Source organism: Bos javanicus, chromosome 24 (genome assembly GCF_032452875.1).
Source record: "Bos javanicus breed banteng chromosome 24, ARS-OSU_banteng_1.0, whole genome shotgun sequence".
NCBI lineage: Eukaryota > Metazoa > Chordata > Mammalia > Artiodactyla > Bovidae > Bos > Bos javanicus.
Window position 1 is genome coordinate 37,771,603 of NC_083891.1, and position 21,936 is coordinate 37,793,538.

Sequence of the window (21,936 nt, forward strand, 5' to 3'; positions counted from 1 at the left end):
ATTAGCCTATTCAAATGACAGCTATCATATTTCACTTTCTCCCTAAATTGCTTATGCTAAGTTAACCTTTTATGGCTTATCCCAATGGAATTGAGATTTTGGCCTGGTTGAGCCCCATTCATTATAATGTCCTTTAACTGCACCCAAAGATGGGATGCCCTTAGATGGCAGTGAGACAGCTAGACAAACAAGTCTGGCCAGTGTATCAGTAAGGTTTCCATTGCAAAAAGAAAAAATGCAATAATACTTGGAAAACAACATTTAATACATTTTACTTTTTAAGTATAGTTTTATTTTAATTATGTTTATTTTAAAAGATAATTTTATTGGAGTATAGTTAATTTACCATAATGGGAAAGAATATGAAAAAGAATGCATGTGTTTATATATAGATACATTTATATATACGAATCACTTTGCTGTACAGCAGAAATTAACACAATATTGTAAATCAACTATGCTTCATATTCTGTGATAACCTATATTAAGTAAGTTGATTTACAATGTTGTGTGAATTTCTGCTGTACAGCAAGATGATTCATACACACACACACATGCACACACACACATATATAATCCATTTTTTTCATATTCTTTCCCATTATGGTTTACCACAGGATATTGAATATAGTTCCCTGTGCTACACAGTAGGACCTTGTTGTTTATGCATTCTAGATATAATAGTTTACCTCTGTTAATTTCAAACTCCCAATCCATCCCTCCCCCTGCCCCCCTTTACCTTTGCAACCACAAGTCTGTTCTCTCTGTCTGAGAACACAACATTTTAAATCAGTGTTCCCAAAGAGAAAATGACTAATCCTGTAATATATCACTAACATTGTAACTCCACAAGATGAACAAGCTGCAGGGATCTAATGGACAGCACAGTGCCCGTGTTCTATCACTGGGTCATGTCCGACTCTTTGCGAGCCCGTGGACTGTAGCCCTGTAGGCTCCTCGGTCCATGGGATTCTCCAGGCAAGAACACTGGAGTGGGTTGCCATGCTCTCCTCCAGGGGCTCTTCCCAACCCAGGGATCGAACCCAGGTCTCCTGGATTGCAGGCAGATTCTTTACCACTGAGTCACCAATAACTACATAATAACAAATAAAATGGAAAACTTACTCAAGGGGCTCAGAGCAAGCCCCATGGAGAAGAATAAACCTGAAGAGAGATTACGCAGGCTGAGAAATTAAAAGAAAAGAATAAGGAAGAACATACAGAGCTTCATAGATGGTGGGACACCATCAAACATACCAACATACATGTAATTGGAGTTCCAGAAGGAGAGGTAGAAAATACATCTGAAGAATTAGTGGCCAAAAGCATCCCAAATCTGATGAAAACTCTTATATATCTAAGAAGCTTAAAAAAACTCAAAATACTACAAACTCAGTGAGACCCACACCTAACCATAGCCTTGTAGAAGTGTCAAAAGGCAAAGACAATGAGAAAATCTTGAAGGCAGAAAGAAATGACTCATCACTTACAGGGAATCATCAGTAAGATTAAAAGCTGACTTCTCATCATAAATCAAGGATGCTAGAGGGCATTGAGATGAAATATTCCAAGTACTGAATGAAAAAGATGGTCAACAAAGAAGTCTATATACAGAAAAACTATCTTTCAAAAAAGAAGTTAAGACATTACCAGAAAAACAGACTGAGAGATTCATTGACAGCCACTTAGAGTCTTTTTTCAAACTTCTTTTGCAACACCATATTGTTCCTTAAACACTTCATTTTCCTTCTGTTTCTTAGAACTTTAATTTCATAAGGGGATCCATTTCACAAACTGATTAGCCCCACCAGAACAGCACAGCTTAGACACAGGAGCAACTTCTACATTTTAAGATTCAGACTGAAGGAACAAACTCCCATAGGTCTCTTGTGTTCTTTGTTGCTCTTCCTCCATAAATGTTTGACACGGGGAATGAATGTCAGCATTATTTCTGGGAGACATGACACTGCCAAGTGTTGTAGACCTTGCTATCTCTTAGAAGCCCAGGGTGGGGTAAAAGGAAGATGAGGAAATAATCTTGGGGATTTATCTTTGCTCCATTAGTTTCACTCTGTAGAGGAAAAAACCGATATGGGTGGGGATTTGTTGACTGTTCTACTGGGAAGATTATCAAAGAGCCACAGGCTGAGTATCTGCAAAGCTGTATGCTAGAAACTGGGATACTGCATTTTAGTTATAAAGTGGATCTTGTCCAAAATAAAGGTGCAGTTCTTCTGACAATGATTCATCAACCCTAGCAACTTTCAACATAAAATGCAGTTCTTACAGGGTGCCAAATATGTTTATCCATCATATTTAGGCTCTTCTGACACTTGGAAGGACTTCCCAGGTGGTGCTAGTTGGAAGAACTAGCCAAAGAACTCACCTGCCAATGCAGGAGATGCGAGAGACTCAGGTTCAATCCCTGGGTCAGGAAGAGCCCCTGGAGAAGGGCACAGAAATTTCTGGAACTGTGCAACCCCCTGGAGAAGGGCGCAGAATTCCAAGAAAGATACTTGGAATTCAAACATTCTTTCCTATAGATTCTTGAGACTGTGCAACGTTAGATTTAAAACAACACAAATCAGATGCCAACTATTCATAATGCTTGTGCTAGACGCTGCAGAGAACATGTGACTCCTGCCTTTGATAACGTCAGTCTCCAGACAGAGACAAATATGCCGAACAAACTTGAAGATAATCTGTGTTGTGCTTATAATAGGGCTTCCCAGTTGGTGTTAGTGGTAAAGAACCCACCTGCCAATGCAGGAGACATAGGAGATGCGGGTTTGATTCCTGGGTTGGGAAGATCCCCTGGAGGAAGGCATGGCAACACCAGTATTCTTGCCTGGAGAATGCCATGGACAGAGGAGCCTGGCGGGCTACAGCCCATGGGGCCACAGAGCTGGATATAACTGAAGCAACTTAGTACACAAACATATAATAAGTGTTCAAGAAAGAGGCAAGAAGAAGGTAGCAAAGAAGAGACTCATTTGGAGTAGAGGTATTAGGAAAAGCTTTGGAGAGAGGACAGCTTGGAGTCTCTCAGACCCTGATAGACTGTCACCAGGTAAGAGTGAGCCAGACAGAAGTCATTCCAGACCCAGGGAGCAAAAACTTGGAGGCTCAGGGCAGAGGACAGTGCCCAGGAAGCTGATATGTACATAGCTGAGCCTGCTCTCATCAGAGGCTTATTGCAGTTGTAACTGCCTGCTGGCCAGTCTCCCCCATAAAACTGTGGGTTCCGGAAGGCAGCGACCACATCTGGGGTCATGGGATTATATGGAATCATCACTGTGTTCCCAAAGCGTAGCACAGTGGCTGGCATACATTGCTGTTGTTCAGTTGCTAAGTCATGTCCAGCTCTTTGCAACCCCATGGACTGCAGCACACCCAGGCTTCCCTGTCCTTCACTATCTCCTGGAATTTGTTCAGATTCATGTCCATCGAGTCAGTGATGCCATCCACCTATCTCATCCTCTGTCATCCCCTTCTCCTCCTGCCCTCTATCTTTCCCAGCATCAGGGTCTTTTGCAATGAGTCGGCTCTTTGCATCATATTATTAGATCTCCTTAAAAATTTGTTGAATAAGTGTGAGGTGGGGGCGGGGGGTAGTGTGGAGAATCTGAAGTCCACCAAGGCACTGTGACAAGAAACCCAGTAAGACCCTGACGAGGACCTGAAGAGAATCAAGGCATCATGGAAGGTGAAGACTTGAGGGGCCAGGTAGGTCCCTTTGGAGATCTGTTCCTCAGTGATGGAAAGTGTTAGTCACTCAGTCGTGTCCTACTCTTTGCGACCCCATGGACTGTGTAGCCTGCCAGGCTCCTCTGTCCAAGGAATTATCCAGGCAAGAATACTGGAATGGGTTGCCATTTCTTTCTCCAGGGGATCTTCCCCACCCAGGGATCAAACCTAGGTTTCCCGCATTGCAGGCAGATTCTTTACTGTCTGAGCCACCAGGGAAGCCCTAAGCAGGACATTAACTCCTCTCATGTTATATAGACCCAGGGGAATTGATTTCTCTCTTTGGGAGCAGTAAGGAAAGAACCTTTCTTAATATTCAGATGTGCTCAGCAGAGTTTTGTTGATGGCTGACTGAGGATACAGTGCTTCATACACATAGAATTGCTTCAAAGACTTGCATGCAGGAATTTGGGAGCTCTATGCTTTTAGCCTCCAAGGAGGTCTGTGTGAGTACACAGTACATGTCCATGAAGGCAGATCCCGCCTAGAACTGAACAGCAGCTGCAGCACGGGGCTCTTTTGCTTTCTTTGGTTCCGGGTAGTTAGTTTTATAAAAACAAGTTTTACATATCACCTCAAAATGATTCCTACAATTCTCTTCCCTTTAGCTTGATTAGGACCAAAATGATCACTAAATTGATTAAAATAATTCAAAGAGAAACGAGATTTGTGGAGTGGCAGTTGCCCTTAGTGGACTTCCCTGGTGGCTCAGCGGTAAAGAATCCGTCTGCTATGCAAGAGACCGGGATTCGATCAAGCGGTTTCACAGCGGGGAACTTGCTCTGCTGAACTTGGCTCCGTGTTATAACAAGCTGGCTTCGAATCTCAGTTGGCTCCATGGTACTGGGGAAGCCACGCTTCCTCCTTGTTTAAAATAGAGAACAATACCGCCTTATAGAGCTGTGAGCATTTTTCTTTCTCTTGGCAGCACCGAATGGCATGCCTGCGTCCGTGCTAAGTCCCTTCAGTCTTGTCTGACTATGGACTGTAGCCTGCCAGGCTCCTCTGTCCGTGGGATTCTCCAGGCAAGAATACTGGAGTGGGTTGCTATGCCCTCCTCCAGGGAGTCTTCCTGACCCAGGGATTGAACTCATGTCTCTTATGTCTGCTGCATTGGCAGGTGGGTTCTTTATCACTAGCGCCACCTAGGAAGTCCACCGCATGGTATGAAGTCAAGTTGCTCAGTCGTGTCCGACTCTTTGCAACCCTGTGGACTGTAGCCTACCAGGCTCTTCTGTCCATGGAATTTTCCAGGCAAGAGTACTGGAGTGGGTTGCCATTTGGGATCTTAATTCCCCACCCAGGGATGAAACCCTCAGCCCCTGCATTGGAAGGCAGAGTCTTAACCGCTGGACTTAACCACCTTAACTAAGGAAAGTCCCTTAGAGCTGTGAGAATTTACTGGATAATTAGCATCTCTCTCTCATTGTGGCAAATATAAATACCATAAAACCCACCATTTCAACCATTTTTTGTTTGTTTTTTAATTCTAATTGGAGGATAACTGCTTTATAATATTGTGTTTTTTTTTTCTGCCATACATCAACATGAATCAGCCACAGGTATACATATGTCCACTCCCTCTTGAACTTCCTTCCCACATCCCACCCTCTCCCACCCCTCTAGGTTGTCACAGAGCACTGGGCTGAGCTCCCTGCTTCACACAGCAAATTCCCATGGGCTCTCTGTCTTACGTGTGGTGATGTGTGTGTTTCCATGCTCCTCTCTCAATGCATCCTGCCCTCTCCTTCCCCTGCTGTGTCTGCAAGTCTGTTCTTTGTGTCTGCATCTCCATTGCTGCCCTGCAAATAGGTTCGTCAGGACCATCTTTCTAGGTTCCAAACACGTGTTAATATACAATATTTGTCTTTCTCTTTCTGACTTCACTTTGTACCCTAGGCTCTGGGTTCATCCACCTCATTATCACTGACTCAAATGTGTTCTTTTTTATAGCTGAGTAATATTGATGCTTTTGAACTGTGGTATTGGAGAAGACTCTTGAGAGTCCCTTGGACTGCAAAGAGATCCAAGCAGTCCATTCTAAAGGAGATCAGTCCTGGGTGTTCTTTGGAAGGACTGATGCTAAAGCTGAAACGCCAATACTTTGGCCACCTCATGCGAAGAGCTGACTCATTGGAAAAAACTCTGGTGCTGGGAGGGATTGGGGGCAGGAAGAGAAGGGGATGACAGAGGATGAGAAGGCTGGATGGCATCACCGACTTGGTGGACAGGGGTTTGGGTGAACTCCGGGAGTTGGTGATGGACAGGGAGGCCTGGCGTGCTGCAATTCATGGGGTTGCAAATAGTCGGACACGACTGAACAATTGAACTGAACTGAACTGAACTGAATATTTCATCATCCATTTTTAAGTGTACAGTTGGGTAGCATTAAGAACTTTTATAGGGTTGTACAACTGTCACCATCATCTAACCACAAAACTGTATCATCATCTTAAACTCTGTATCCATTGAACACTAACTCCCCATCCTTCCTTCCCTGACCATCTTACTTTCTGTCTCTATGAGTTCTATGACTCTTATGTACCTCTCACATAAGTGGAATCATAGTGTTCGGCTTGCTTTGCTTAGCATAATGTCTTCAAGGTTCATCCATGTTGCAGCATGTGTCAGAATTCCCTTGCTTTAATATTACTTAATAATATTCCATCAATCTATTCACCACATTTTGTTTATTCATTCATCCATCAACAGACACTTGGGTTGCTTCTACCTGTTAGCTATTGTGAATAACACTGCTATAACACTGTGTACAAATATCTGTTTGAGTCCCTGCTTTCAATTCTTTTGAGTATATACTCGAAAGTAGAAATCTTACTTTAACAGAAGTACTTAACTTTTCTATTTCATTTCTTAGCAATCAAGCTACCAGCAACTTTGGGGACCAATATAATAAAAACAAACTGTCATTATTTTTCCTCCAAAAAGATACTCTATTGATCATTTAAGGTAAGTTTTAGGGACACCCAATAATGTAGTATTTCAGGAACTATTATTGCTATGGCTGAAAACAGAAAAATACTTCTATCGTTTGGTGAAAAGCATAGTAATAAATTTGAGTATAATTTTACTGCTCTAGTGATTGCAAAACAGTAATGTAATTAAAACTTGATACAGTAACATTGAGACTAAATTGGATTGCCACGATTAAGACATCCAGGAAAATGATTCTACAAGCAGTTAGAGATTATAGAAAGACTGTTGACAGGAGTGTCAGTCTATGAACTGGTTAAGGAAAGAAATAATGTCATCACTAAGGAAGACAGGATGACAATTCAAATGTACCAGTTAGTAAAGAGTCCTAATTCTAAGGAGGGATGTAAATGCTGCTTTGAGCTGAAGGGAGAGTGTTTCTTTCAATTTAAAAAGTGTCAGGGCAGAAGAGATGTTCTTACACAGATGTAAGCTGACATTGACAAATCGGAGTCATTAAAGCCTGTGTGAAAGTCTTTTGATAGATTTTTTCATAAAGTGCTTCACATTCTGACTTAACTCGAGGAAGAGAAAAACGCAACTAAAGACAGTCTTAAATAATTCTTTTAGTGCTGGTTTTCTTCTAATCCCCCTTGTTGGATGCTCTGTGTCTACACTCACTTCTAGCCTTTCAGAAGGTCTCAAGGAAGACCTCCCTCCCGTCCATGTGTGAGTCTTCAGTTGTTTAGAACACAGGTGTCAAGCCCTAGCTAAGCCTCCCTTCTCCTGGTGACACGTCCTCCTTCGTCTGGTCCTTGTATGTCAAGATTTGTAGGTGCTCCTTGATAACTTGATAACTCATCTCTAAAGTGGGTCCAATTTGTTATTTTTTCTTTGGCAACAGAGTACCTGGATCCAAACTCAACCTTTCAAATATGTGCTGACAAGAGTGGAATACAGAATGGCTATTGCTTTCTGTTCTGTAGCAAATCATCTTGGGGTGAAGTCTAAAAAGTTTTGGAATTATTGTTTGGCTTGTAGTCACCCTGTCGGCTTCTGGTAAGCTTCCTTTGGACAACTTTTATTTATTTATTATTTTTTAAACTTATTATATACTCCAATAAGCTTATTGGAGTATAGCTGATTAACAATGTCGTGATAGTTTCAGGTAGACAGCAAAGGGACTCAGCCATACATATATGTGAGTCCCCCAAACTCCCTTCTCATCCAGGCTGCCACATAACATTGAATAGAGTTCCATGTTCTATACAGTAGGACCTTGTTGGTTATCCATTTTAAATGAAGCAATGTGTACATGCCTTCGGACAGCTTTTAGATCCTCACCTCAAAGGATGTTAAGTTGTTAACGATTTTTGATCGTTTTCTTCCTGTGAAATTGACACCAAGGTTTATCCCATCAACCCCATACAATGTATGCAATATATGCGCTCTGTTCCTCTTTTTTTTTGGTCGCACTGGGTCCTCATTGCTGTGAGTGGGCTTTCTCTAGTTGCAGCGAGTGGAGGCTGCTCTTGGTTGCGGTGAGCAGCTTCTCATTGTGATGGCTTCTCTTGTTGTGGAGCACAGGGTCCAGGCTGCGTGGGTTTTAGAAGTTGCGGCACACGAGCTCAGTAGTTGCAGGTTGAGGGCTTAGTTGTTCCACAGCAAGTGGAATCTTCCCAGAACAGGGATCAAATCCACATTGGCGGGTGGATTCCCATCCACTGTGCCGCCAGGCAAGTCCACGTCAGCTATTCTTGCTGGTTGTGTCATCAGCAGATATGATAGCAGAAGCAAGTGTAATAAAACCCAAGTCAGTGAGTGTTATGAAGTTCTGTGCTTTACCTTCAATGTCTTATTCAGTTAGCACACCAATATTATGAATCAATCTAACAGTTATGAAGCATTATTATTCCTATTTTATAGATGAGGAAACTGAGGCTGATGAGTTTGTAAACTTAGAATTGGAAGCTTGGCCTATCTAATTTCTGTCATCTTAACTACCTTGTGGCTTCCCCATAAGCGTGCCACGTATTTTCTTACCCCATCACCTGTAAAATGATTGACTAGGATCGGGCAAATCCATTGTCTTTGGAGTTGGCTCAGTCCATTAACAGCACAGTCTTTGTCAGGCTCTTTATCGTGTATCTCTGTGACCCAGCCCATGCTTCTCTGATGTCAGTTTTTTCCTGCAAGCCTATTGGGATCTACTGTGTAAATGTTTTGAATGCAGTTCCATTCCTCTGATATGTCTCAACCAGTTCAGAGAGGAAAAATATAGGCAGTCCTATATGTTCCTTTTTAGTCAGTCTATGCTGGCTCCTTCTTTTCTAAATCATCATAAACCATCTATTTAAAAATCCATTCTGAAGTTGCCCCAGGGATTTACATTAGATCAACTATCTGGAATTTTTAGAATCCTTTCTTTAGAAAACTGAGATAATATTTACTTCTTTTCTGGCACTTTCCCTATGGTTTCTAAAATATTACCAGTATTGATTCTACAATTACATCTGCATTCCTTTAGATGGAAATTAAATTTTCTTGGCTTTTTGTATTTGCTTCTTATTTGTGGCAGTTACCTAGTTTTGGTTCTAAGTTGGGCTTAGGTAGGTGGCCATATTCTTTTTGTATGACCGATTCAACTAAGTTTTAGCTCAGAAAGCTATTACATATTGGGCAAGTATATTGTAACCAAATGTAAACATGGTTCCTAGACATTTAGGGCTGCTTCTCACCTATGCAGTACTCCTGTACAGACTAGGAAAAGATGCCCCTTTCTCAAATAAAAAAGTGCTTAGATAATTATATTATGATGTAACATGACTAATTTATGGTAGATCCCATCCTGACTTGGCTCTTTGGCTTTAGCTATACAATACAAATGCTCACATTTTGACCCAATCTCACATAAGACAGAACCATTTCAGACAATGACTGCTGTGACTGGAGGCACGGTTTCCACACCTCACTCAGACTGGTAAGAATGATGATTCCGATACACCATGATAAGTTATAATTCCTAAAACTACCACTAAAAAGCTATACAAGAAGGTACACTAAAAAACACTACCGATATATCAAAATGGAATTCTAAACAATATTCAAGTTTCCCCTAACAAATCAGGAAAAAACCCAGGGAAACAAAAAAGTAAAAACTAACCAGAAAATCAGAAAATTAAGAAAATCAAATGGAAGCCTTAAATCCTAAAATAGTAATTAAATTAAATGTAACTAGTTGAATGCACGGATTAAAAGAGTTGCAGGCAGGATTAAAGAACATGACCCAACTATAAGCTGTCTAATGATGAACCTAGACAGCATATTAAAAAGCAGAGACATCACTTTGCTGACAAAGGTTCCTATAGTCAAAGCTATGGTTTTTCCAGTAGTCATGTATGGATGTGAGAGTTAGACCATAAAGAAAGCTGAGCACTGAAAAATTGATGCTTTTGAACTGTGGTGTTGGAGAAGACTTGCGAGTCCCTTGGACAGCAAGGAGATCAAACCAGTCAATCCTAAAGGAAATCAACCCTGAATATTCATTGGAAAGATTAATATTGAAGCTGAAGCTCCAATAATTTGGCCACCTGATGTGAAGAGCTGACTCATTGGAAAAGACCCTGATGCTGGGAAAGATTGAGGGCAGGAGGGAAAGGGAGCAACAGAAGATGAAATGGTTGGATGGTATGCATCACTGACTCGGTGGATGTGAGTTTGAAACTCTAGGAGACAGTGAAGGACAGGGAAGCTTGGTGTGCTGCAGTCCATGGGGGTCGCAAAGAGTCGGACACAAATGAGCGACTGAACAACAACAAAAAGAAGGAACATACTTCAAATATAAAGATATAAACTGAAAACAAAAAGAGAAAAAGTTGTACCATGCAAACAGTAATCAAAGGAAAATAATAGTGACTCTATTAATATCAGATAAAGAAATTTTACCATTAAAGCGTGTGGTAAAGAAAATGACCAGAGCAGAGAGGGATATTACATAGTGGTTAAAGAGTTGATACATCAAGAAGACAGTCCCAAATATGTGTGAATTAAATGACAGAATTGCAAAATAAGTGAAGCAAAAACTGATAGAACTGAGTGATGGAAAAATCCATCATTATAGTTAGAGACTTCAACAACCACTTTTCATCAGTTGATAGAGCAACTTGACAAAATCAGCAAGGATATATTATTAATAGAAGACTCAACTCTATCAACCAACAGTCAAACTGTCATTTAGAGAATCCTTCATCCAAGAAGACCACACTACACATTCTTTCCAAATATTCATGGGACATAGATAAATGTAGACCATATTCTGGGCCATAAAATGAAGCTTCCACCAATTAAAAAAAATTGATATCATATACAGCATGCCCTCTGATCACAGTGGAGCTGCATGAGAACTGAAAAACAGAAAGATAACAAGAATATCTCTAAACACATGGACACTAAACACCCAAAGCTAAATACCTTGCGGATCTAAGAGGAAATGGAAATCTAAAAATACACTGGACTGAAGGAAAATTGAAATACAACATATCAAATTTTGTGGGGGCATAGCTGAAGCAATGCAGAGAGGAAAATCGATGGCACTAAATGCGTAAGTTAGACAAGAAGAAAAGTCTCAGACCAATAAGTTTTACCACCTGAATCTTGAAGAGAGCAAAATAAACTTGAAAAAAGGAAGAGGGACTTTCTAGTGGTCCAGTGGATAGGACATCACCTTCCAATGCAGGGGGTACAGGGTCAATCCCTGGTCGGGGAGCTAAGATCCCGCATGTCTTGTGGCCAGAAAACCAAAACATTAAAAAAAAAAACCCAACCAGAAACAATACTGTAACAAATTCAATAAAGACGAAAAATGGTCCGTGTCAATTCTTAAAAAAGGAAGAAAATTACAGAGATAAGGGCAAAAATCAGTGAAATTGAAAAGAGAAAAACAATATAGAAAATCAGGGAAACAAAGAGCTGATTCTTTGAAAAGATCAATAAAATCGACAAACTCTTGCCTAACAATGAATAAAAGAAGACACAAATCACCATTATGAGGAATGAGACAAAGTACATCACTGCAGACGCAAAAATGATAACAAAGGGATACTATGAATGACTGGACACAGATAAATTCGACAGTTTAGATGGAATGGACCAATTCTTTGAAAAACACAAAGGACCAAATTCACCAAATATTAAACAGTCAACAGTGCTGTAACTCATAAATATATCAAATTTTTAATTAAAAACTCACCCGAAAAAAATATCCAGCCCAGGTGTTTTCACAGGAGAATTCTACCAAAATTTAAAACCAAATTAAAACCAATTATACAAAATCTTTTCTAGAAAACAGAAGGGAAGTTAATGTTTCCTGACTCATTTTATGAAGCTAGCATTACCCTGATACCAAAAGCAGAAAAAGAAAACCACAGATCTTGTGAATAAAGACAGAAATGTCCTTAACAAAATGCTGGCAAATAGAATTCAGCAACATATATAAAGAATTATATACCAAGAGCAGGTCAAGTTTATTTTACTTAGATGGGGTATTCTACTTGCAGAGATGCAAGGCTGGTTTAAGAAAATCAGTCAATGTAATCCACCTTATTAATAAGCTAAAGGGGGAAAATTACACAATCTTACCGACTGACGCAGAAAATGCATTTGACAACAACTCATTCGTTATAAAACCTCTCAGAAAAATAGAAATAAAAGGGAACGCCCTCAATTTGACAAAGATTATCTACAAAAAACCTACAGCTAGCAACAAGGCAAGGGTGTCCACTCTCACCATTCTTGCTGAACATTGTGCTAGAAGTCCTAGACCGTGCAGTAAGGAAACAAAAAGCTCACACATCAGGAGAGAAGAAATAAAACCGTGCCTATCGTAGGTGACATGATTGCCAACATAGAGAACCCCAAGCAATCTGCCAAAAATCCCTGAACTAGTAAGTAAATTTAGCAAAGTCACAGGATATAAGATGCTACAAAAATCAACTGTATTTCTAAATACCAGCCTGAACATATGAACACTGAAAGTAGATATACAACACCATTTACAATCACTTTAAAATACGTAGGTGTAGTCTGACCACATGTTGTAAACAAAACATGTGCAGGACTTGCTCTTACTCAACTAAGCAACACTGATGAAATCAGTGATGAAATCAGTGAAATCAAAGAAGATTTAGATAAATCCAGATGTATACCATATTTGTGAATTTAAATACTCAACATAGTCAAGATGCCAATTTCCCCCAAATTGATATGCAGGTTTAATGCATTTCCTATCAACATCACATACTTTTGTAGATATAGACAAGACTGTTGTAAAATTTACACGAAAGTTAAAGGAACTAGAGTAGCTAAAATAATTTTTAAGTAAAGTGAGATTTACTCTACTCTTTTTGTGGGGAGTTTGACACATAGATCAATGGAACAGAATGGAGAATCTAGAAATAAACCAACAGAAATATGTCCAATTGATTATTGACTAAAGTGCAAAAGCAATTCGAGAAGGAAATACAGCCTTTTCATAAATGGTGTTGGAATAAACATCCATAGATATTTACTTTGAACTTTAAGTCTCATACCTTACACAAGAATAAGCTAAAAATGGATCCTGGACTTCAATGTAAAGTAGATTTTAGGGGGAGAAAAACATTAAAGAAAATCTTTGGGGTTCTAGACTAGGTTCTTAGATTTGGCACAAATCAAAAGCTTTTTCTCTGTGAAAGATGATTAAAGTAAAAAAAAAAAAGCTAGACATGAGAAGATATTTGAACATCACACATAAGACAAAGAACTTATAATTTCTACTAAAAAAAAAAAGTACCTTTAAAACCCAACCCCCAAAGCCCAATCAACAAATGGGCAAAAGATGGAAAGAGACATTTCACAAATAAGCCCAAGAAAAAAAGTCAACATCAAATGCCACTGAGGAAACGCAAATGAAATCCATGAGAAAGCCCTACACACCAATCAGAATGACCAATGTAAGAAAAAACAATGACCACAAATACTGAGGAGGATTTAAAGAAACAGAATGACTCGTGGGTTGCTCGTGGGAATATAAAATGGTTCAGCCACTCTAAAAAATAGTATGACAGCTCCTTCAAAAATGAAACATGCAACTATTATATGACTAACCATTGTATTCCTGGGAATTTATCTTAGAGAAATGAAGCCTACATTCACTGAAAAGCCTCCACAGGAATGCTGCTGCTGCTGCTGCTGCTTAAGTCACTTCAGTCGTGTCCGACTCTGTGTGACCCCAGAGAGGGCAGCCCACCAGGCTTCCCCGTCCCTGGGATTCTCCAGGCAAGAACACTGGAGTGGGTTGCCATTTCCTTCTCCAGTGCATGAAAGTGAAAAGTGAAAGAGAAGTCGCTCAGTTGTGTCCGACTCCTAGAGACCCCATGGACTGCAGCCCACCAGGCTCCTCCGTCCATGGGATTTTCCAGGCAAGAGTACTGGAGTGGGGTGCCATTGCCTTCTCCGCACAGGAATGTTATCACAGCTTTATCCATAATAAACTGGGAACAGCCCAGATGTCCTTCAACAGTTGAATGACTAAACAAACTGTGATACACCCTTATCACGCAAGACCACTCAGCACAGCCTGGAGGAATCCTCAGAGCATGGTGAAAGGTTTTGTATTTTGACTACGTCGGCATCCTGGCTGTGATATTGTACTGCAGTTCTGCAGGATGTTTTCATCAGAGGAATCTGTGTAAAGAGACAGGGCATCTCCCTGTATTATTTTTATTACTATATGGGAATCTACACTATGCCAAGGTAAAAATTTAATTAAAAAATAATTCCACCTTCAGACAATGAACGGGTTAGAATATAGAAGAAACTAATAATGTGATTTCTCACCTAGTCCAAAGCTGAATGTTGGAACTATGTTCACACCTGAGAATAAGGAGAACCAAGTTAATCTCCAGATTTTTAAACTTCTGCCATGACGAAGCAGGGTCTGTGTCTGTGGCAACGAGTAATGCATGCCTTAAGCATATATTTGTGATACAGCAAGTCCATTCCTGGGTGCTTACCCGAATAAAATGAAAACACTAATTTGAAAAGATATATGCACACTTATGTTCACTGCAGCATTATCTACAATACCAACCCAAGTGCCCATCAACAGACGAATGGATAAAGATGTGTTTTATATATATATACACATATACACACAATGGAATACTACTCAGCCAGAAAAAGGAATGAACCTGCCAATTGCCACGATGGATGGATCTGGAGGGTACTATGCTAAATGAAATGTTACACAGGGAAAGACAAATACTATCTGATTTCATTTATATGTGGAGTCTCAAAAAACAAAGGAACAAACAAATCAAAACAGAGACAGATGCATAGATACAGAGAACAAATGGGTGATTGTCAGAGGGGAGAGTAGAGGGTTGGGTAACAAATGTGAAGGGGATTACGAGTACAGACTTCCAGTTATAAAATAAATAAGTCACAGGGATGTAACATACCACATACAGAATGGTGGTGGTGGTTTAGTCGCTAAGTTGTGTCTGACTCTTGTGATCCTATGGACTGTAGCCCGCCAGGCTCCTCTGTCTATGGGATTCTCCAGGTGAAAATACTGGAGTGGGTTGCCATTTCCTTCTCAAGAGGATCTTCTCTACCCAGGAACTGAATCCAGGTCTCCTGCACTGCAGGCAGATTCTTTACCGACTGAGTTATGAGAGAAGCCCCTATATACGGAATACAGTCAATAATATTGTAGTAACTTTGTACTTTGTACGTTGAGGGATGATTATTAGACTTTAGCATGGTGATCAACTTGTAATGCATATAAATACCAAGAATGTACTCATGGGTGTGGGCTCGAGGGCTGCTTAGGCACCGTTGTCTGAGGCTGCTCGAATATTCCATCTCCCTGTGGAGTGGGTCAGTGCTGTAGTCAGGGAAAAGGGAGGTAGGCAGGAGCCGAGGGGCAGTGGGACTGTCCTCTTTTTCTGACTCTCTGGAAGATGCAGGTAGTTTCCAGTAACTGGATTCTGTTTCTCTGCCCCCTGCCGTTCCAACACTTCACTGGCCACTACCATTATAGCCACACTGATGGCTTAATTGAGGCATGAAAAAGACGAGGGGACCACAGGAAAAGCACTTGAAATACAATATTTTAAAAAAATATATTTTTATTTAATTTTGCCCTGTCCAAAGTGGCATGTGGGATATTATTTCCCCAATCAAGGATGGAACCCACACCTCCGGCATTGAAAGTGTGGAGTCTTAATCACTGGAGTGCCAGGGAAGTCCTTAAAATTTCGATGTCTCATGAAACACACAGGAATGCACATTCATTGGCTATGCTTTACATCTGCTTTAGCTGTAGAAATACAATGGTTCTGAAACTCATATTTAGAGAGAAAGTAACTACCCACTCATCTGAACAAAACGGGAAAAAAAAAAAAAAAGTTTTTCAGGAAATGTGAAGAATCATTAACTTCACAGATTCTGCACAGAAAGCATAATTGCCTACAATACAAGGCAGAAACACACTCTAAAGCATTTGTGAGCAAAATGGAGACATGGCCCATTAATCCTTTATCATCAGAATCAAACAGTACTCAGATGACCACATGGACTGTGACTAAATCAATTAGGTACAAAGATGGTAATAATTAGGGCTGTTGGCAGTCAAAAGCTCTCCCAGAAATGTGCTTAGATGTTGAAAAGACAGCTTCTATCCACTTTTATTACCTTTGTGCCGTGGTAAATTATAGTAATTTCTTATGCCTTGAGTGAGGGAAAATGGGAAGATAATATTCAGCTTACTGAGGATGGTTTAACTTTTCTATAGACAAGCACTGAACAATCATTTACCTACACATAATGAGGGATATAAAGCTTTCTGGTCAAAATGTACTCTGTTATGGTAGTAACATAATAGAGTATGCATATTCTGCCTCGGAAAATCCCAAGATTCTGATAAGCAATGTGCAGGAAGCAAAGAGCTAGAGGATTAGGTAGTACATAAACAAAGCTCCCTTTACAGATGCTGCTGTTGGGACAGCTAAGACTCGCCTCCTGTCCTTCCCTTTTCCAACCCCTGAGGGCCCTTCCTCCCCTCTGGGTCTTTATTAGTTGGCTTTTGTCGCTCCTCTTCTGAAAAAGACACTTATTTTCTGTTCTGCTCTTTCCTGTGCCCAGCATCCACTTGGAGGAAAGAGTGTCTGTATTTCCAAGACCTTCGCAGACCACTAGGCGAGTCAGTCCCGGGCAGCGCCTGCAGGGGGCGGTCGACACCGTGAAATGAGTAGACGGCGCTGGCTGCCCTGGGGGTCCCGGACCTGCTGCAGGACAAGCCTGGGAGACCAATATGCAAGAAAGGGGGCCTTCTAGAAAATCCAAGGTAATCCACTCAAATCAAGTTGTTAAATGTTTGCCATTGGTGACCTCAAAGAATCAAAGGTGGTCGGGGGCCTGGATTGATGGCGGGGGTGGGGGTTCATCTTTTCTAAGGCTCTCACTGCTGAGGCTGAGGAGGCCTGTGGTGTAACCAGCTAATTAGTAGCACTGCTGATACAAGAACTGAGGCTGACTAACAGCCTGGACCCTTTAAGAGATTTCTGGCGGCCCCTGTCTGTATTTATTTACAAGATAAATATCTAAAGTAAAAAGAACACTCTGCACTTCTGAGTTATCGTTTCTAGGAGTGAAGCTGAAAGTGGCGAAGCTTATTAGGGGCGAAATAGGCACTATTTTGAAATAAGATAGGATTATGAATACATTGCACTATCTGTCTATGTTATAACAGCCGTAGGCTCTGATGGTAAAAACAGTTAATAAGCTTGCTTTAAAAAAATCTATGTGTATTGCCTGTTTTATTTACATATACTGAAACAAGGAGTCTTTTCTGGTGAATGATACATTTATGGGATCATTTGGGAGTTCTGGTATTATTTTCACCTGCTCTTCTCTTTCTGAGCTCCACTGCAGAACAATTAATTTATGTTCCCAGGGTATTTTCAAAAGCAAGCTGCTCAAAATGTGGTTCTAGGACCAGCATCACCTTCGAGCTTGTTACAAATGCAGAGTCCCAGGGCCACCTGAGGTTTATTGCATCCGCGTGTCAGCGGGATTCCCAGGCAATTCTTAGGTGCACTACAGCCTGGAGAGAACAACTCTATTACTCCAGTACTACCTTGCAGAGCCCTTACTTCATCGTTCCTTAGGCTGACCTGGGCTCCTAGTCCTTAACCTGGGTGTTCCTGCCAAGGATGAGCGTCAGCATCTTCTATTTAAAAGAAGAGCATCACCTGGGCTTTAAAATGAGGCAGGGAGAGTCATGGAGTGGAGTTTGTGATGCGTTCCTGTGGATCCCTCAATGGGACTTTATTTTTTGTGGAAGGGCACTGTGTTGATAACTATATAAGAAAGGTTTAAAAGTCTTCATATGCAACTCATGGAAGCTGATAAACCAGTTTCTTGGCCAACTCTACGCCTAGTACTTGACTCACTCCTAATGAGTTGGGGGCTGAGCAGCCTCATAAACCCTGTCAGCTCCCCAGACAGAAGGACACGTGGCGACGAGCCTGTGCTTTCACAGACCATAGCTTCTCATCATTTTTGTTTCTTCCCACCACCAAGTCTAGAATTGTGCTCTGTATTCAACACGTGCCTAACTAGCCTTGCCAGCAATAACACTAGACAAATATTTACTGAGTCCCACCCTCCCCACCATGCATAAAGTACTGTTGGATCAAAATGTTTTCCTGATTAGTTAAAATAACTGATGTTGGACTGCTAGTCAGTGCAAAGGTGTGGGCTGAAGGGCATATTTAGATGAGTTTTTCTGATGTCCCTGTTCTATAGGTAAAATCACATATCCATTTGCTTCTTTACATATCTCCAGGGAGTTATCAATTTGGGAGACAAATGAGTTACTGCATTATAGTGCTGTCAGACTCAAGCATTTTGGAATTTGTGGAATTAAACTCATGCTGGTTTGTTTATCTTCTATGTCTAGAAAATTGATGATGCAAATGTTGGAATGCTTAAAAGAATACACTTTAGAAGTGTGGTTTAACACATGACTTCAAGTCTTGGAGTTTGAGTGCTGGAGAAGAAGCTTCCACAGAGTAGACTGGGGTTTTCCAGAACCATTCACATCCTCACTGGCCAGTTCCCCTGGAAGGCGGCCGCTGCCAGGTCCCTCCTTCGGGAGGCCTGGTTCTGTGGGGGAGGGAGCCTCGGCAGCCAGTGCCATCAGCCGGAGGGGGTACCTTAGAGACCAGGTGTGGATCACCAGGGTGCTTGTGGGCAGTGATGGAAGCAAGGTTCACTGTACCCTGTTGCGAATTCGAGAGAGGCGGATGATCCAGCTATGGATGAATAACAGTTTCTTTTCTTTTCTTTTGATCTTTATTTCTGGCTGCACTGTGTCTTTGTTGCTGCATGTGGGCTTTCTCGAGTCGTGGCGAGTGGGGGCTGCTCTCTAGCTGTGGTGTGAGGGCTTCTCCCTGGGGCGACTTCCCTTGTTGTGGAGCACGCGAGCTTTAGGTGCACGGGCTTCGCTACTTGCAGCGCTAGAGTTTTGTCGTGCGACTCTAGAGCATGGGCTCAGTAGTTTTGCACAGGCTTAGCTGCCCCAAGGCAATGGCATCTTCCCAGACCAGGGATTGAAACATTGTCCCCTGTATTGGCAGGTGGATTCTTATCCACTGGAGCACCAGGGAAGTCCTATTTTTAAAATTTTTTAGAATTGAACTTACAGTTGACTTACAATATTGTGTTACTTTTAAGTGACTCAGTTATATGTATATATGTATTCCTTTTCAGATTATTTTCCATTATAAGTTATTATAAGATATTGAATATAGTTCTTTGTGCTATATAGTAAATCCTTGTTGGTTATCTATTTTATATATATTGGTGTGTATTCAAAAGCAGAGACATTACTTTGCCAACAAAGGTCCGTCTAGTCAAGGCTATGGTTTTTCCTGTGGTCATGTATGGATGTGAGAGTTGGACTGTGAAGAAGGCTGAGCGCCGAAGAATTGATGCTTTTGAAGTGTGGTGTTGGAGAAGACTCTTGAGAGTCCCTTGGACTGCAAGGAGATCCAACCAATCCATTCTGAAGGAGATTAGCCCTGGGATTTCTTTGGAAGGAATGATGCTAAAGCTGAAACTCCAGTACTTTGGCCACCTCATGTGAAGAGTTGACTCATTGGAAAAGAGTCTGATGCTGGGAGGGATTGGGGGCAGGAGGAGAAGGGGACGACAGAGGATGAGATGGCTGGATGGCATCACTGAGTCGATGGACGTGAGTCTGAGTGAACTCCGGGAGTTGGTGATGGACAGGGAGGCCTGGCGTGCTTCGATTCATGGGGTCTCAAAGAGTCGGACATGACTGAGTGACTGACCTGATCTGATCTATAAATCCCCTACCCCTAATTTATCCCTCTCCCTCCCCTTTCCCCTTTGCTAACTGTGTTTGTTTTCTATGTCTGTGAATCTGGTCTGTTTTGTAAATGAGTTGGTTTGTATTATTTTCTAAGATTCCACATTGAATGAATAACATTTTCAATGTTCTTATTAAACTCAGGAGTGATATGGTACCACAAACAGATAATATCTGCAATGATGATGACATTTCACTATTAATTAAGATCTTCCATAATGATTATTTTAATGTTGAGTTAGAAACATTTTTATGATGAAGATCAATGAAGAAAAAAATGTGAATAGAAAGTTCAGCCAAAGGTGAGTTTAAACAGAGCAGCCTATTTGAAGATATTTCTCTGTGTAGACTCTTACCTTACAGGTCTTCTAATATTAGCTGATTAGGCATTAGCTTGTTAGGCATTGCAGACACAAAAGTCACATGAGAAAATGGTGAGACTTTCCTCTCAATGAACCCCAAATTGACTTTGATCAGGACTAGCATTTCTCCATCAAAGTAGGAATATTGCCATAGGAGGGACTGGGCACATACCAGATGCCATAAATGAGGTTGACATCTCCAACTACTAAGTCAAAAAGCTGAAAAAATATAGAATATCTCAACAGGCAAAAGTGCAGCGTCCTTGAATGGCATATGAAATTTCCATCAAAATGGCTTGATCTGGAAGGGTTTTATAAAAATGAACTGCTTTTCCAGCCCTGTACTCCTCTGCCCCTGGAACCCGGTGGGCAGTGGCTGCAGATAGCAGCCTCCTCAGTAGTGCGTGCAGCCTGTTGTCTGAACAGGTTGCCCTAAGGGACCTTGGAGACAGCCCTTTCCAGTGGACATTCATGACTGACACGCTGGCCCCAGTCTAGGCTCCAGACAGGTATGTGTGTTGCCTTTGGAAAGCCCCAAGGTGAAGTAGCCAGGGTCCACACCGGCCAACTCTTTATGTCTATCTGCACCAACTTGCAGAACAAGGAGCATGTGACTGAGGCCCTCTGCAGGGCCAAGTTCAAGTTCCCTGGCAGTCAGAAGATCTGCATCTCCAAGAAGTGGGGATTTACTAAGTTTCATGTGGAGGAGTTTGAAAAAAGCACAGTGGCAGAAAAGTGGCTCATCCCCAATGACTGTGAGGTCAAATAATCCCTAGTGATGGCCCCTGGACAAATGACGGCTCTGCACTTACGAGAGCCTTGGCGCCGTTCTCTCCTTAGTCACGCCCACCAATGAGTTCTACTTTTACTATAAGTACAAAAACCATTTGTTTTTTGTAAACAAACAAAAAAAGCTGCTGTCCTTTCTCTATGAATATGTTAAGGTTAATATGAATATGTTAAGGGTTAAGGTAACCCTAAGTTTGTTCATGAACGTATAATAATTATAAATGCTGGAAAGAAGACACATACACACACCTCTCTTTGTGGAGGCTTTTGTGTGTCATCTGTTAAAAATTATCTGTGCATTTAGTTTGTCCCTTGGACTGCAAGAAGATCAAACCAGTCAATCCTAAAGGAATCAGTCCTAAAAATTCATTGGAAGGACTGATGCTGAAGTGGAAGCTCTAATACTTTGGCCACCTGATGCAAAGTGCTTACTCATTGGAAAAGACCCTGATTCTGGGAAAGACTGAAGGCAGGAGAAGGGGACAAAAGAAGATGAGATGGTTGGATGACATCACCAACTCGATGGACATGAATATAAGCAAGCTCTGGGAGTTGGTGATGGACAGGGAAGCCTGGCATGCTGCAGTCCATGGGGTCACAAAAAGCTGGACACGACTAGGGCTGAACTGAACTTAGTTTGTCCATTTATCCTAAAGTTTTGAGCTGGAG

At 41.3% G+C, this 21,936-nt stretch overlaps 1 protein-coding gene and 1 non-coding gene across 20 annotated transcripts in view; one reads left to right on the top strand and one right to left on the bottom strand.

Moving 5' to 3' along the window:
* Positions 1–21,936, bottom strand: part of DLGAP1 (DLG associated protein 1) — a 784,377-nt gene that overhangs the window by 157,879 nt on the left and 604,562 nt on the right. The window lies entirely within an intron of this gene.
* Positions 20,804–20,932, top strand: LOC133237871 (small nucleolar RNA SNORA70). The gene has a single exon (XR_009733385.1). It is a non-coding gene; the product is annotated as a small nucleolar RNA SNORA70 (small nucleolar RNA).